Source organism: Eschrichtius robustus, chromosome 2, assembly GCF_028021215.1.
Source record: "Eschrichtius robustus isolate mEscRob2 chromosome 2, mEscRob2.pri, whole genome shotgun sequence".
Classification (NCBI taxonomy): Eukaryota; Metazoa; Chordata; class Mammalia; order Artiodactyla; family Eschrichtiidae; genus Eschrichtius; species Eschrichtius robustus.
Genome location: NC_090825.1, coordinates 11,353,687 through 11,368,475, shown reverse-complemented (window position 1 = coordinate 11,368,475; position 14,789 = coordinate 11,353,687).

Here is a 14,789-nt window from a genome sequence, read left to right as displayed (position 1 = left end):
CCCTGGTCCGGGAAGATCCCACGTGTCGCGGAGCAACTAAGCCCGTGCGTCGCAACTACTGAAACCTGCACACCTGGAGACCGTGTTCCACAGCAAGAGAAGTCACCGCAATGAGAAGCCCGTGCACTGCAACGAAGAGTAGCCGCCGTTCGCCGCAACTAGAGAAAGCCCATGTGCAGCAACAAAGACCCAAAGTAGCCATAAATTAATTAATTAATTAGAAAACAAAAACAAAGTTTATTTGTAAACACAAGGAGTTCCAGGAAGCAGCTTTTGTGTAACCTCTTAAGAGCCTTGACACTGGCTGAGATGGCAGATAAAAGCCAAGTGGATCATGGAGTTCCCCTGGAAAATCTCCTTAACTAGAATCTCTAGTTGGGGCAGGGTCCATATGCCCTAGTTCGCCACTCTTTAGTTGAGAAGAAAGAGATACGAGTGCCAAGGGCAGGAAAACATGTCTACATTGATTTGTAACAGGGAGCCAAGAAAATGAAGGGGTGGATGAAAAAGGGGAACATGACATTTATTAGCAATAGGAAATGCTGCAGCCTAGCACTGACTAAGGTAGAGAAATGTTGTGATATCTAAGCAACAGGTGATTGACAGAGGCTTGGACCAGCAAACTAGAGTGGGAGGTAGTGAAATGGTCAGACTCTGGATATAATCTGCAGGTAAAGCCACCAAGATTTGCTGACAGAATGTGTGTGAGTGTGAGAGACAGAGAACTAAGTCACCTTGTCTGGGGATTCACATCGCGCGGGGTCCGTATTAGTTCCAAGGGCTTCGTAACAAAATACCACAAACCGGGCAGCTTAAAGCAACAGAAATTTATTCTCTCACAGTTCTGGAGGCTGGAAGTCTGAAATAAGGTGTCAGCAGGGTCATGTTCTCTCTGAAGTCTCTAGTGGAGGATCCTTCCTTGCTTCTTCCAGCTTCTGGTGGTTTCTAGCAATACTTGGCATTCCTTAGCTTGTAGATGTCTCACTCCAATCTCCGCCTCCATCATCACATGGTATATCTGTGCCTCTTCTCTTCTTATAAGGACTCCAGCAGATTGGATTTAGGACAAACCACTTCTTCTCTCCCATTCTAGTATGACATTATCTTAATGTGATTACATCTGCAAAGACCCAGTTTCCAAACAAGGTTACATTCACAAGTACCTGGGGTTCGGACTTAAACATGTCTTTTTAGGAGACACAATTCAACCCACAATAAGGTCCATAGCTGGACTGCAGTGGCTCATGAAATATCTGAAATCTATGGGTCTATACACTAGTTCATACTTCAGCGGCGGGATCCCTCACTTTCATTAGATTCTTGAATGTGTCTGGACCTCAGCAAATCATAGATCTAGTTTAATTTCCCCTTTGAAGAAAGTCTGAGCTCTAAAGAGGCCAAGTTACTTGAAGAAGCCTTGAACCAAATTGTGGTGGGCTTAGGGCAAGGATCACTTGGCTCTTTTCCAGAATCATCCAGTGACTCCTTTTTTGGTGTGTGAAGTGGAAAGCGTAATAATACAAATAGGTGCTCTATTACCTTATGGAATAACACACAAGAATTTCCTGTTTCTAGCCTGCCTCTAGGTCTTCTCCACGTTACTTCACTTCAGGGTGGGTGTTCAATTATAACCCATGGTTACAAACAGAGCAATTGTACCAAGCATGGCACCATGTCTGGCACATCTTAGTACTTGCCTGATGTACTTAATCCTGCTGACAGAATAGTTTGGAGATGCATATAGAATTGCTTTCAAGCACAGCCAGGCCACAGGGCAATAGCAGAAGTCACCTCTGTGCTATTGCATAGCATCAGCACTTCCTTTTCTTTTTTAGTCAAAGGGCTTTCTAACCAGGCTTCTGCTGTCTTACATGTCTTGGGTCACATTTTTATTACGTTCAGTCCTCTCCTGGGGCTTACCGATAAGACTGGTTGTTGTGATGGTCACACGCCCCCTCCCTCCTTCCCTGTCTCTGAGCTCCCATGTCTTGGTTCTGCCTCTCAGACACTTGCAGAACAGGCTGTGTCTCTCCAGTTCCTGAGAATAGGGCTGGAACCCTCTCCTCTAGGATAGAAAAGCACATCCACACTTGGTTTGTAACAGCAAGGAAGAAAATGAGGAGGGGGTAAAAAAGGTGAATACAATGACATTTATTACAAATAAGTAATGATGCAGCCTAGCACTTACTGAAACAGAGAAATGTTATTAGTCAGTGATTTTTCTTTCCCGATTGTGTAGTTGAAAATATGGCTTTTTTTTTGGTTCTCTTACCAAATAAATTGCGGAAATTGGCTGAAAATACCTGGAAGATGGAAGAGCTATAATTCACTTCTTTTTTTAAAAAAAGTTTTTAATTTAATTTTATTTATTTTTTTATACAGCACATTCTTATTAGTCATCAATTTTATACACATCAGTGTATACATGTCAATCCTAATCGCCCAATTCAGCACACCACCCCCACACCTCCGTGGCTTTCCCCCCTTGGTGTCCATACGTTTGTTCTCTACACCTGTGTCTCAACTTCTGCCCTGCAAACCGGCTCATCTGTACCATTTTTCTAGGTTCCACATACATGCGTTAATATACGATATTTGTTTTTCTCTTTCTGACTTACTTCACTCTGTATGACAGTCTCTAGATCCATCCACATCTAAACAAATGACTCAATTTCGTTCCTTTTTATGGCTGAGTAATATTCCATTGTATATATGTACCACAGCTTCTTTATCCATTCATCTGTCGATGGGCATTTAGGTTGCTTCCATGACCTGGCTATTGTAAATAGTGCTGCAATGAACATTGGGGTGCATGTATCTTTTTGAATTATGGTTTTCTCAGGGTATATGCCCAGTAGTGAGATTGCTGGATCATATGGTAATTCTATTTTTAGTTTTTTAAGGAACCTCCATACTGTTCTCCATAGTGGCTGTATCAATTTACACTCCCACCAACAGTGCAAGAGGGTTCCCTTTTCTCCACAGCCTCTCCAGCATTTGTTGTTTGTAGATTTTCTGATGATGCCCATTCTAACTGGTGTGAGGTGATACCTCACTGTAGTTTTGATTTGCATTTCTCTAATAATTAGTGATGTTGAGCAGCTTTTCATGTGCTTCTTGGCCATCTGTATGTCTTCTTTGGAGAAATGTCTATTTAGGTCTTCTGCCCATTTTTGTATTGGGTTGTTTGTTTTTTTAATATTGAGCTGCATGCGCGGTTTATATATTTTGGAGATTAATCCTTTGTCCATTGATTCGTTTGCAAATATTTTCTCCCATTCTGAGGGTTGTCTTTTCATCTTGTTTATGGTTTCCTTTGCTGTGCAAAAGCTTTGAAGTTTCATTAGGTCCCATTTGTTTATTTTTGTTTTTATTTCCATTACTCTAGGAGGTGGATCAAAAAAGATATTGCTGTGATTTATGTCAAAGAGTGTTCTTCCTATGTTTTCCTCTAAGAGTTTTATAGTGTCCGGACTTACATTTAGGTCTCGAATCCATTTTGAGTTTATTTTTGTGTATGGTGTTAGGGAGTGTTCTAATTTCATTCTTTTACATGTAGCTGTCCAGTTTTCCCAGCACCACTTATTGAACAGACTGTCTATTCTCCATTGTGTATCCTTACCTCCTTTGTCATAGATTGGTTGACCATAGGTGCATGGGTTTATCTCTGGGCTTTCTATCTTGTTCCATTGATCTATGTTTCTTTTTTTGTGCCAGTACCATATCATATTGCCTTGATTACTGTAGCTTTGTAGTATAGTATGAAGTCAGGGAGTCTGATTCCTCCAGCTCCGTTTTTTTCCCTCAAGACTGCTTTGGCTATTCGGGGTCTTCTTCTGTGTCTCCATACAAATTTTAAGATATTTTGTTCTAGTTCCGTAAAAAATGTCATTGGTAATTTGATAGGGATTGCATTGAATCTGTAGATTGCTTTGGGTAGTATAATCATTTTCACAATGTTGATTCTTCCAATCCAAGAACATGGTATATCTCTCCATCTGTTGGTATCATCTTTAATTTCTTTCATCAGTGTCTTATAGTTTTCTGCATACAGGTCTTTTACCTCCCTAGGTAGGTTTATTCCTAGGTGTTTATTCTTTTTGTTGCAGTGGTGAATGGGATTGTTTCCTTAATTTCTCTTTCTGATCTTTCGTTGTTAGTGTATAAGAATGCAAGAGATTTCTGTGCATTAATTTTGTATCCTGCAACTTTACCAGATTCATTGATTAGCTCTAGTAGTTTTCTGGTGGCATCTTTAGGACTCTCTATGTGTAGTATCATGTCAACTGCAAACAGTGACAGTTTTACTTCTTCTTTTCCTATTTGGATTCCTTTTATTTCTTTTTCTTCTCTGATTGCCATGGCTAGGACTTCCAAATCTTTGTTGAATAATAGTGGTGAGAGTGGGCAACCTTGTCTTGTTCTTGATCTTAGAGGAAATGCTTTCAGTTTCTCACCATTGAGAATGATGTTTGCTATGGGTTTGTCATATATGGCCTTTATTATGTTGAAGTAGCTTCCCTCTATGCCCACTTTCTGGAGAGTTTTTATCATAAATGGGTGTTGAATTTTGTCAAAAGCTTTTTCTGCATCTATTGAGATGATCATATGGTTTTTCTTCTTCAAGTTGTTAATATGGTGTATCACATTGATTGATTTGCGTATATTGAAGAATCCTTGCATCCCTGGGGTAAATCCCACTTGATCATGGTGTATGATCCTTTTAATGTATAATTCACTTCTTAAAACCACTAGCAAAGCATTGCAATTTTACTAATGTTCTATTTTTATTACAAAGGAAGAAGAGAAATGATTTTTCAAAATAATGTGAATGCTCAAAAAAAAAAAAACCTAAGACACTGTTGCTTTAATTTATTACAGTTACTGATCAAAGAATTACTTCTTAATTATATTGGTTCAGTGTAACTGCCCTGGACTATCCTAAAAACACTTACATCTCCTCTTTACTATTTGCAGATTACAGTACCTCTAACCTAATGAGAAAATCCCGAAACCATCGAGGGGCCACTCTGTTGATTGGACCTGCTGTCACTAAAAACATATATCTCTCTGCTCAGCCCTCTTTTCTGCTCTGAGATATTGAAAATGATGGAAGCCTTTTCCTACCCAAGGCTAATCCCCTGGTAATTGGAGTCCCATGGTCTCCTGGAGAACTTTTACAATCAATCATTCCTGCTCTGCAGTTGTTCATCCCCTTTTCTCTAAAGAACCTTTCTCTTCATGGTGGAAGCATATTTAAATTCCTCCTTCTTGTTTAACAAACATCCCTCTGTCTACCTCTAGCTATATCCTTATGCCTTTCCTTTTCCCCTAAAAACAAAACAAAACAAACAACAAAAAAAGAAGGCAAACCACTTTACATCCTGTATTTACCTTTCATGTAACATTCATTACACTTACAACATCATCCACTTACACCCCTCACTATCCCCTGCAGATTGCTTCACGTCTAAAGTCATCAAAAGTCTCCAAGTAACATACAGTGCACACTTTTTAAAGCCATGATTTCACTTGATTTTTCTGCCACATTGGACAGTTTTATTCTATTTTTTAAAAAAAATTTTGCTTTATATTGGAGTCTAGTTGATTAACAATGTTGTGTTAGTTTCAGGTGTACAGTAAAGTGATTCAGTTAAACATACACATGTATCTATTCTTTTCCAAATTCTTTTCCCATTTAGGTAATTACAGAGTATTGAGCAGAGTTCCCTGTTCTATACTGCTATATTTAAAATAGATAACCAACAGGGACCTACAGTATAGCACAGGGAACTCTGCTCAGTATTCTGTAATAACCTAAATGGGAAAAAATTTTGAAAAATAGACACATGTACAATATATGAATAATTGTTTTATTCTACTATAAAGCTCACCTTCCTCTTGGCTCAGGTTTCTTGTTTGGTCTCCGCTGACCCCTTGTGGAAAGGGGTTCCTCATCACCACTGCTGGAGTTGGGAGCTTGGGATCCCCAAGGGGTCACTGCTAACGCCACAGTAGCGGTGGCCTCGTTACTGCAGGATTTTCTTGGGGAAAATCCTGACTCCTCACCAGGTCTCCTCTGACACCACCCCAACAGGGACAGAGGGGGCACCTCATGACTGCCAGTGGAGGGTGGATGGCCAGGTGACCTGTGACACGCAGGGGTGGGGCAATGGCTATGGGAATGAAAGTCCCTGGGCTGTGTCTCTTTAACTTTGTGTTTCTACTACCTACAGTCATGCTCAGACTCGTCACTCCACCTGTGTGGGTCGAAGGAATAAATATATTATGGTATAAACCTCTGTGTTAGTTTTCAATCACTCATAGCAAGTTACTACAAGCAAGTGACTTAAAAACATGATGTATTACCACCCAGCTCTGTAGGTCAAAAGTCCAGGCACAGCATGGCTCAGCTTTGTCCTCTCTTTAGAGTCTCACAAGGACAAAATCAGGGTTTTGGAAACTCTTGAAAAGAAACTGTTTCCAAGAGCCTTCATGTCGTTGGCTGATTTAGAGTTCGGGTCCCATTCTTGCTCCTATAGGCTGACCACCATCTTTTTCCTGCCTTTTAGGTGGCCTGCCTTTAGCATTGGCAGGTCCTGTCTTCTCATTCTTCAAATCTCCTTAACTTCCCCCTTGCTGCATCTTTTCTGATGCAGATTGGCTTTTCTGCCCTCTACTGCTTGTGTGACTATACCAGGCAGACCAGGATGGCCCAGGGTAATTTCTCTATCTCAGGTCAGTTGGTTCAGGGCCTTAATTATATCTGCAGAGATCCTTCAGAATGGTGCCTAGATTAGTGTTTAAATTAAATAACCAAGGGATGGGGATTTTCTGGAGACATCTTTTGATTTGTGACTACCACAGTCTTCCTGGGCAAAAATACAAGAATGTAAAGAAAATATGCAAGATAATATATAATTAAGGGAAAGTCATTAGCATACCAAGACAATACTGCGATGACACTTTAATGTTTTGAGTACCGTCAATGAATTATAGTACGTACTAGATGTTAAAAAATGCCAATAAGACATTGTCCCCTCTGGGAAATTGTAGTTTATTTCTAGAATGTTAGCTTCATGGGGAGCAGGGATCAGATCCTTGTCTCCTACTATATCTTTTGGACCTAGTATGATACCTGATACCTAATAGATGCTTAATAAGCTTTTTTTTGTTTTTTTTTGATTGGTTGACTGAGTCCCTATATTCACATTTTTGAAATGTGAATATAGGGACTTCCCTGGTAGTCCAGTGGGTAAGACTCTGTGCTCCCAATGCAGGGGGCCTGGGTTCCATCCCTGGTTGGGGAACTAGATCCCACACACATGCCACAACTAAGAGTTCACATGCCACAACTAAAAAGTTCTTCCACATGCCGCAACTGAAAAAAGATCCTGCATGCCGCAACTAAGACCCGGCGCAGCCAAAACAAACAAACAAACACTGGAAATTATCATTTAAAAAAAAATAAAACGTGAATATGAAAAATGAAAGGAAGGAAACAACTTAAAGCAAAGAGAGAGCACTATGAACTAGAATGCTCTAAACCATGCCTTTGTATTAGGTTTTCAAGCTGAACCTTGATGGATGAGTATGATGTAGAGGGATTTAGTCATGGAAAGGAGCATGGACATGACCTTTTGCTTTACAGTGGATCTGCTGGAGCAGAGGTTTCATCCTGCAGAGAAGAAGGATATCAGGTTACACCCAGATGGAGGAGGGCCTTTAAAGCTGAATAAAGATGTTCAAATGTCTCAGAAGGTTAACACAAAGCCCGCAAAAATGTTTGAACAGGAAAGTAAAAGATGAAAGTAATTTATGAAATATTAATTTCTTGGCAGAAGACAGGCAACAATCCTTAACATCTCAGTGGCTTCATACAAGCGATGTTTCACTTAGTTCATAATAGGATTATACGTTTGCTAAGTGGCCTTCCATGTAGTGATTTAAGATGTGGTTCCTTCCCTTTTTTGGTGCCAACATCCACAGCTTTCTTGGGGGTCCCTAATGGACCCTTTGCCTTCAGCTTCCTAAGGAGTGAAGCAAGTAAGGAAAATGAGGTGGGACATTTGATGATCAGACCTGGAAATGGCACATATCACTCTGACCATGTTCTATTGGATGGAACCAGTCACATGGCCCCAACCTTAATAATAAAGCAGCTGGGAAATGTGGCAATCCTATCCGTCTAGGTATAGAAAAGATAAGTGGACAGCAATTAGCAAGTCTCTGCTGCGGAACTCTAAAAGCTCAGAGAAATCTTGCAAAAAAAAAATCTGTTTAACTACGTTTGGCTTCATGCTTTCTAAACTTACTTGATTACAATTTTCAGTTTTTAGAATAATACCTATTGCTAATATTGTTATGAGGAACACGACTTGGGAAAATAGTTCTAGGCATCCCTCTTAGCAACTTTTTGAGATACATCATCTTTTTTAGAGCAGTAGGCAGATAAAGTAAGGACTTAGAGATCTTAGGCCTAAGTGAATGACAATTTCTAAGATAGCACAATTTATATTTAGAGTATAGCTCCTTTTTGGTATAATATGATCTTATTGTAGAGTATTACAACCTCAGTAACCCAGTGATCTCAAACCTGGAGTTTCTGAAAATAAATATTATGCTTATTGAATATGAAAAGTGATCCTTGCTTTATTCTTTTTTTAATATTTATTTATTTATTTATTTTATTTTTGGCTGCGTCGGGTCTTAGTTGTGGCATGAGGGATCTTTCCTTGCAGCGCATGGGCTTCTCTCTAGTTGTGGCACGCAGGCTTCTCTCTAATTGTGGTGCATGGATTCCAGAGCATGTGGGCTCTGTAGTTGTGGCATGCGGACTCACTAGTTGTGGTGCATGGACTCACTAGTTGTGGTGCATGGGCTCAGTAGTTGTGGCGCATGGGCTTAGTTGCCCCGCGGTATGTGGGATCTTAGCTCCCCGACCAGGGATTGATCCCGCGTCCCCTGCATTGGAAGGCGGATTCTTAACCACCTGACCACCAGGGAAGTACCCATCACTTTATTCTTAACAGGGTTTGTTGCACAAGTCAGAAGGTGTTTCTCTTAATTTTCCGAAAAAGTCTTAAAACACAAAATTAGAAGGAATTTAAAGAGCAAAAATCTGGTCTGCTTATTTGAGAAGAAACCCTCAAACAAAATAATGTAATGTTTGTTTTTCTAGAGCAGAGAGAAGGCCACGTCAGCTCTTTTGCCATAAATGTATGATAATGTCACATTCAGAGAGCATAAAAAAATGGGGAGGAACAGACCCAGAGGCGGTACTACAGGGATGTGAGCTATAGCACTGGGAGGATTTAAGCAAATGACTGGCGTCTTGTTGATCAGTCTCTGAATTGATGGTGAATTGAAAAAACATAAGAATAACAGCAAAAGAAATTAAAAATAAAGGGAAAAAGACCTGAAATTTTGCTTACTTTTTGATCTTGTTTTCTCACTGCATAAATATGTGTAAGGGTTCCTGATGCTTATAGACATGAAGAGAGAGAATGTGTCTTATTATTTTTTAAAAAGGGTCCACCAACTGTGATACGCTTTGATAATTTTCCATTCAGAATCTCTCAACTTCCAACCCTAAAAAAAAAATTTTCCTTATGAAACATTCTCTCCTCAATGTGCGTTTTCTACTGATAGATTTTTATACCACTTTGGAAAGGGAATTCCTTGGAGATTCACTGAATAGTTCTATTATGGGTCAGACTTTCTGTTCTGGCCCACAGTTATGAGGAAACACGTTTAAAATTTTGACTAGAGAATGCTAATATCGACCTTGTCACATCTTTATATAAGCAAATGCCCTAGGGTTTTGCCTTGAGTTTGAACTTGTAGACTAGGTATTGAATTCTCCCAAAGTTAAAAATGAACCTTTAGTTATTGGATAAGAGTCATTTCTAGTTATTTTTTAAAATGTATACATATTTCTCATTGTTGTGTAAAGTGGTAGAAGATTGTGATCAACCACTATGATAAAAGCAGGCAGAAGGACACAGTTTTTTGGAAAATAAAATTTGATCTAGTCTCCAGTTGAAGGTGGGGTGATAAATGTTTCATGTCAGCTGGAGACTCCTAGGGGAAGCTCCCAGGCAGCAGAGAGGGCTTTTACCAATTAACATACAGCCCAAGTTTAAGGATGAAGGCAGTGTGTGAGCATTCTCTACTCTACAAGTTTATGGGTCTAGTATTCCTAGTCCAGTGCTTTATACATGATAGAGTATTTACTAGACAAATGTAGATTCTTCCTGAATCATGGATTCCTTATCCCGTCAGTGTTCGTTACCACAATGAAATGAACTGACGCAGAAGTTGATGATGTTCACTCTGGGGGAATTTAGTGGTTTAGGTATCAAGGTAACTTCCTTATTTTTATCAGGAAATCAACTCTAGAAATAACTGAGGGAGGCACTTGATTGGTGACAAGTACCTCTTGGCCTTTCCCCAGTACATATAACCCTCTCACTCAAAATATGGTCCCTGGGCCAGCAGCACCCTAGGAACTTATTAGAAATGCAGACTTTCTGGCCACATATTAGAACATTTAAGTTAGAGTCTGAAATTTAACAAGATCTCCAGGTGATAGAATAGATGGAAAGTTTGAGAAATCCCTACAGGTACATACATGCCCACATGCATGCCTGTATGCATTGCCTGTGCACACATGCATTCACTGAGTTTTGCAAGCTTGCTACAAACTATGCCAAATCCACTGCAGTTTGGGCGTAAGGAATGGCACAGCTAAGAGACCCATGTGTTCCGTTATCTTCTTGCAGATTTCATTTACCACCCACATTAAATACCAAGATATCAGGTAGTTCCCTAGAAGTTAGTATTATTGTGCCTTGCCCCACAGGTCACCAGTACCTTGGGGGAGAACCACAGAGGGCCCAGTGGATGAGCTTCCTGTTAGCCGGGGGCTCAGCAGTAAAACGGAGGCCACCCTGGTTGTCAGAGAAGCTAACAATCTCATTGCTTTTCTCTTTACCTTTTCTCTGGATAAACAGAGGATTATGGTCTCTTGGGCTGTCAATCCAACGCCTTCAGCAAGCACCAAAAAAATCCTCAAAAAAGTAGGAAGGAGAGGGCAGAAATGAAGTGGATAACAGTCAAAGCAAATATCAGACAAAGCAAACTGAGTGGCATATATGCTGCAATGAAAAGAAAGAACACTGGAGGGGAAAAATGATTTTACAGGTCTAAAATGTGGAGTTACCGAACGGCAGTGCTAGTGACCTCAACTGTCAAGAGAAAAAGTGGTGTTTTTCAGCTGTGATTTCTGAAACTTAACCCTTCCTTGACAGACAGCTATTTAAGTGGAAGATGATTTTTTTATGCTAACACTTTCTTACTTTCTGATATCAAGTTTTATGAACCAATGTGTGTCAAGTACAGCAGCGAGGGGGCATCTCTAAAAATTGTGCACCAATTGAATTGTGGCTTTGGGGACACATTATACAATATAAAATTATTTTTTCATCAATGTCCAGTACTTCTTCATCAGGAGAAATAGATTCTATCCAAAACCTCATTGATTTCACACCACCCCACACCACAGCTTCCTTATGTATCTAGTTTCACTTCTTTGCTCACTTTCCTTCACATATTCACCTGGTGTCATTGTGGCTAGTCCTCTCAGTATGGATTGAGGAGTCAATATAATATTCCATCTCACTGTTTGAATAGCACTTTTCTCAATGAACTCTAAGAAATATTGATCCTCTATAACGTCACACCAAGATTTTATTTCAGGAGATTCCTGGATTGAAAATAATCATGGGCAGATTGCTATCTAAGCATTCTTCAACACCAAAATTCTGTAATCCATGATTTTTTAGGTTGCTCAATTCTTCAGAACATTAGTTCCCCACTGGTGAAAAGGAGTCAATGCCTTTTTATTTTAAACTTTTCTAGTAAGACATGTTTTCCTGGAGGGAGTTGTAGATGATCATATTTCTACCTAAGGAACATACTATACATTTCATTCAGGAGAATGGTAGAGATAGATGCCATTTTTGGCCATGGGACTGCCCAAATTTTAGTTTCAGAGACCTTCCTTTTTGCTTCTGAGACAGGATTGTTTCCTCCATCCCCACCCCTTTCCCTTCTGCTCTTCTCTTTCAAAAAGCCTCACAGGTGAGATTGCAGGAATTTTACAACCCAAAGGGACCGATGTTTCAAGGTTAATGCAGTCAATCCTGACATTCTTCTTGAAAAATTACCTGTCTCTCTACAAGAGAACAGTTGGTACTGGGTAGATGTGAAACATTCCTTTGGCCATAAAGCCCTTCTCTTCCTTCCACGTGAGAATAGGATTCTTCCTAGAGGCTGTTTATCATTGTTGGCTCAGAAACACAATAAGGAATATAAAAAGGATACCGCAGGAAATTTGCTTTCTTCTTTACCTAAGACATGCAGAAACCACCCAAATACACAGGCTCAGAACTACTGAGAAGACACACACAGGGGACAGAGAAATAAGAGTTCACATCTTGATGAGAGAGATGATTGGAAATTTACAAAGCCAGGTTTCTCAGATTTTATTATACATAAAATCATCTGTGGATCATGTTAAAGTGCAGATCCTGATTCTGAAGTTCTGGAGTGGGAGGGTTCTAAGAGTCCAGATTTCTACAGAGCTCCCCAGTGATGATGTCCATGTTGCTGCTGGTGTCCATATGTTGAGTAGCCAGGTCTCAGCTGTAGACCGAGAGTCAGGGTCTTTTCTCAGACAGCCATAGCAGCCTTGATGCTCCAAGAGTGATCTGAAGACCAGCAGCAATGCCTTGCCAAGCCATGGTAGAGCTTGAGGTCAAAGGAAAAATGTGCCCCTATATACACTTGTCAAATATCCTACCACATTTCAAAACAAGTGGAAAAAGTTAATAAAATCTTTACAATTAAAGAAAAATGACAATATATTAAACCCCAGGATACCCAATCTGTTTCCACCCAATTGTTATCCCTCCTAAGCTTGGGTGGTGAGGCCTGCAAGGTAGCATGGGTTGGAAATACGTGTTCCTGCTATAAAATAGTGTAGGGCTGTAAAGAATATTACTGCCTGTCTTTGTTAAAATATTTGATATATTTTGATCATGGCTACTTTTGCATTCATTTTGACTGTTTAAAATATTGCCTTAAAATTTTTTTTATTTTGATTGCAGAGGTTTGGGGCAAATCCTTAACTTTTGTGCTGGAAGCAAGTACCTCATTTCCCTCATCCTAAGTCCTGATCAAGAGCCCTAGCATCTCCTGGGAGCTTGTTAGAAACTCAGAATCTCAAGCCCCATCCCAGACTTATTGAATCAGAATCTATGTTTTAACAAGATCTCTAAGTGATTTGTGTGCACATTAAAGTTTGAGAGATGTCCTTAAGAGATCAGACTTTCAAACCGGGGTGGTCTTAATCTTTGTTTCACCTTATCCTAGAAGAAGACTTTGTTTAAAGTTGAATTATCAGGCTTGAGATTCTATGAGTTTCTGAAATGAAGATGGTCCTAAATTTCCTCTAAATTTGCAAAGCTTATATGAAGTGTATTTACAGGGCAACAATCTTTTAGAAAAGGTCATGAGGTCCTGTGTACTTTTTTCAAAAAACTTAAACGTGTGCAGAAGTTAGATTTCAACAAAGAAAGGTGGCTTTTATAACTAGCAAACCAGTCCCAGAAGAATCCTAAGGTAACAAGAATAGATCTCATTTAGAGTCTCTTTCTATTTTTAATTTGTCTCATCATGAAGGATGAAGGACAACAAAAAATGCCCCAGATTCTTTGATGCACTCTCCTTCTTTTGATTGTATCTTTGAGGAGAGCTCTGAAAGGCATCAAATAAATCCATTGTCAGAATGATCTTGGAAGTGTAATGAGAATGGAAAATGACACAATTATCTTTTCTTGTATCAGTGATTCTGAGGAAAGTTTGGAGAGACATTAAATGAAGTCTATCCTCTGGGGAATTTAAACCTGTAGTCTACCAACTGTGATGCCATACTGTGGGAGGAAGTGAATACTTTAGTTTCAAAAGAATCAAGTAAAAGTTTACAGAGGCTTTTCACCACAAGAACGGTGGTTCTAGGTTTGTGAATGTTTCATGAATTAAGACTTCTTTGAGTGTACTATCTTTTATGTTTCACTTACATAAAACCATGCTTTTCATGATGAAATAACCAATATATATATTTTAAGCTGACTTTTATTTAAAGGTCTCTCTTCTAATTAAATTTTATTTAATGTAGCTCATGGTTGGGTGGAGTGGTTATACTGTCTATGTTGCTTGTGAGGTGAAAACATGAAGACACCTTTTCTTGTTAGTTATTGGTCACATCCATAAAATACAAAGTGAAGAGAAATTTGGCAATTTTGTGGTGAATTTGATAATCAGAGACTACAGTGGTTCTCAGCCATATGACATGTATTTTGAAATGCCTGGGGACAATTTTGTTTGTCAAAATGACTTGGGGGGGCACTCTGGCATTTTGTATGCAGGGCAGTGGGATGTTAACCATCTTGTGTGTAGGGGACAGTAAGTCCCCAGGAATAATTGTCCTACCCTGTGACAGACAGAGTCTAAGACGCTTCTGTGACCCCTCTTGGGATTCACGGTCTTAGGAAATCCCCACCCTTTGTGTGTGGGAGGGAGGGATGTGTGACATGCTTCTAACCAGTAGAATACAGCAAAAGTGACAGATGGTATGTGGCTAGACATATGTGATTATATTATAAAGGATTATAATACCTGTCCTGCTAGGAACCCTCTCCTTAGTTTGAAGATGTTAGCTGCCA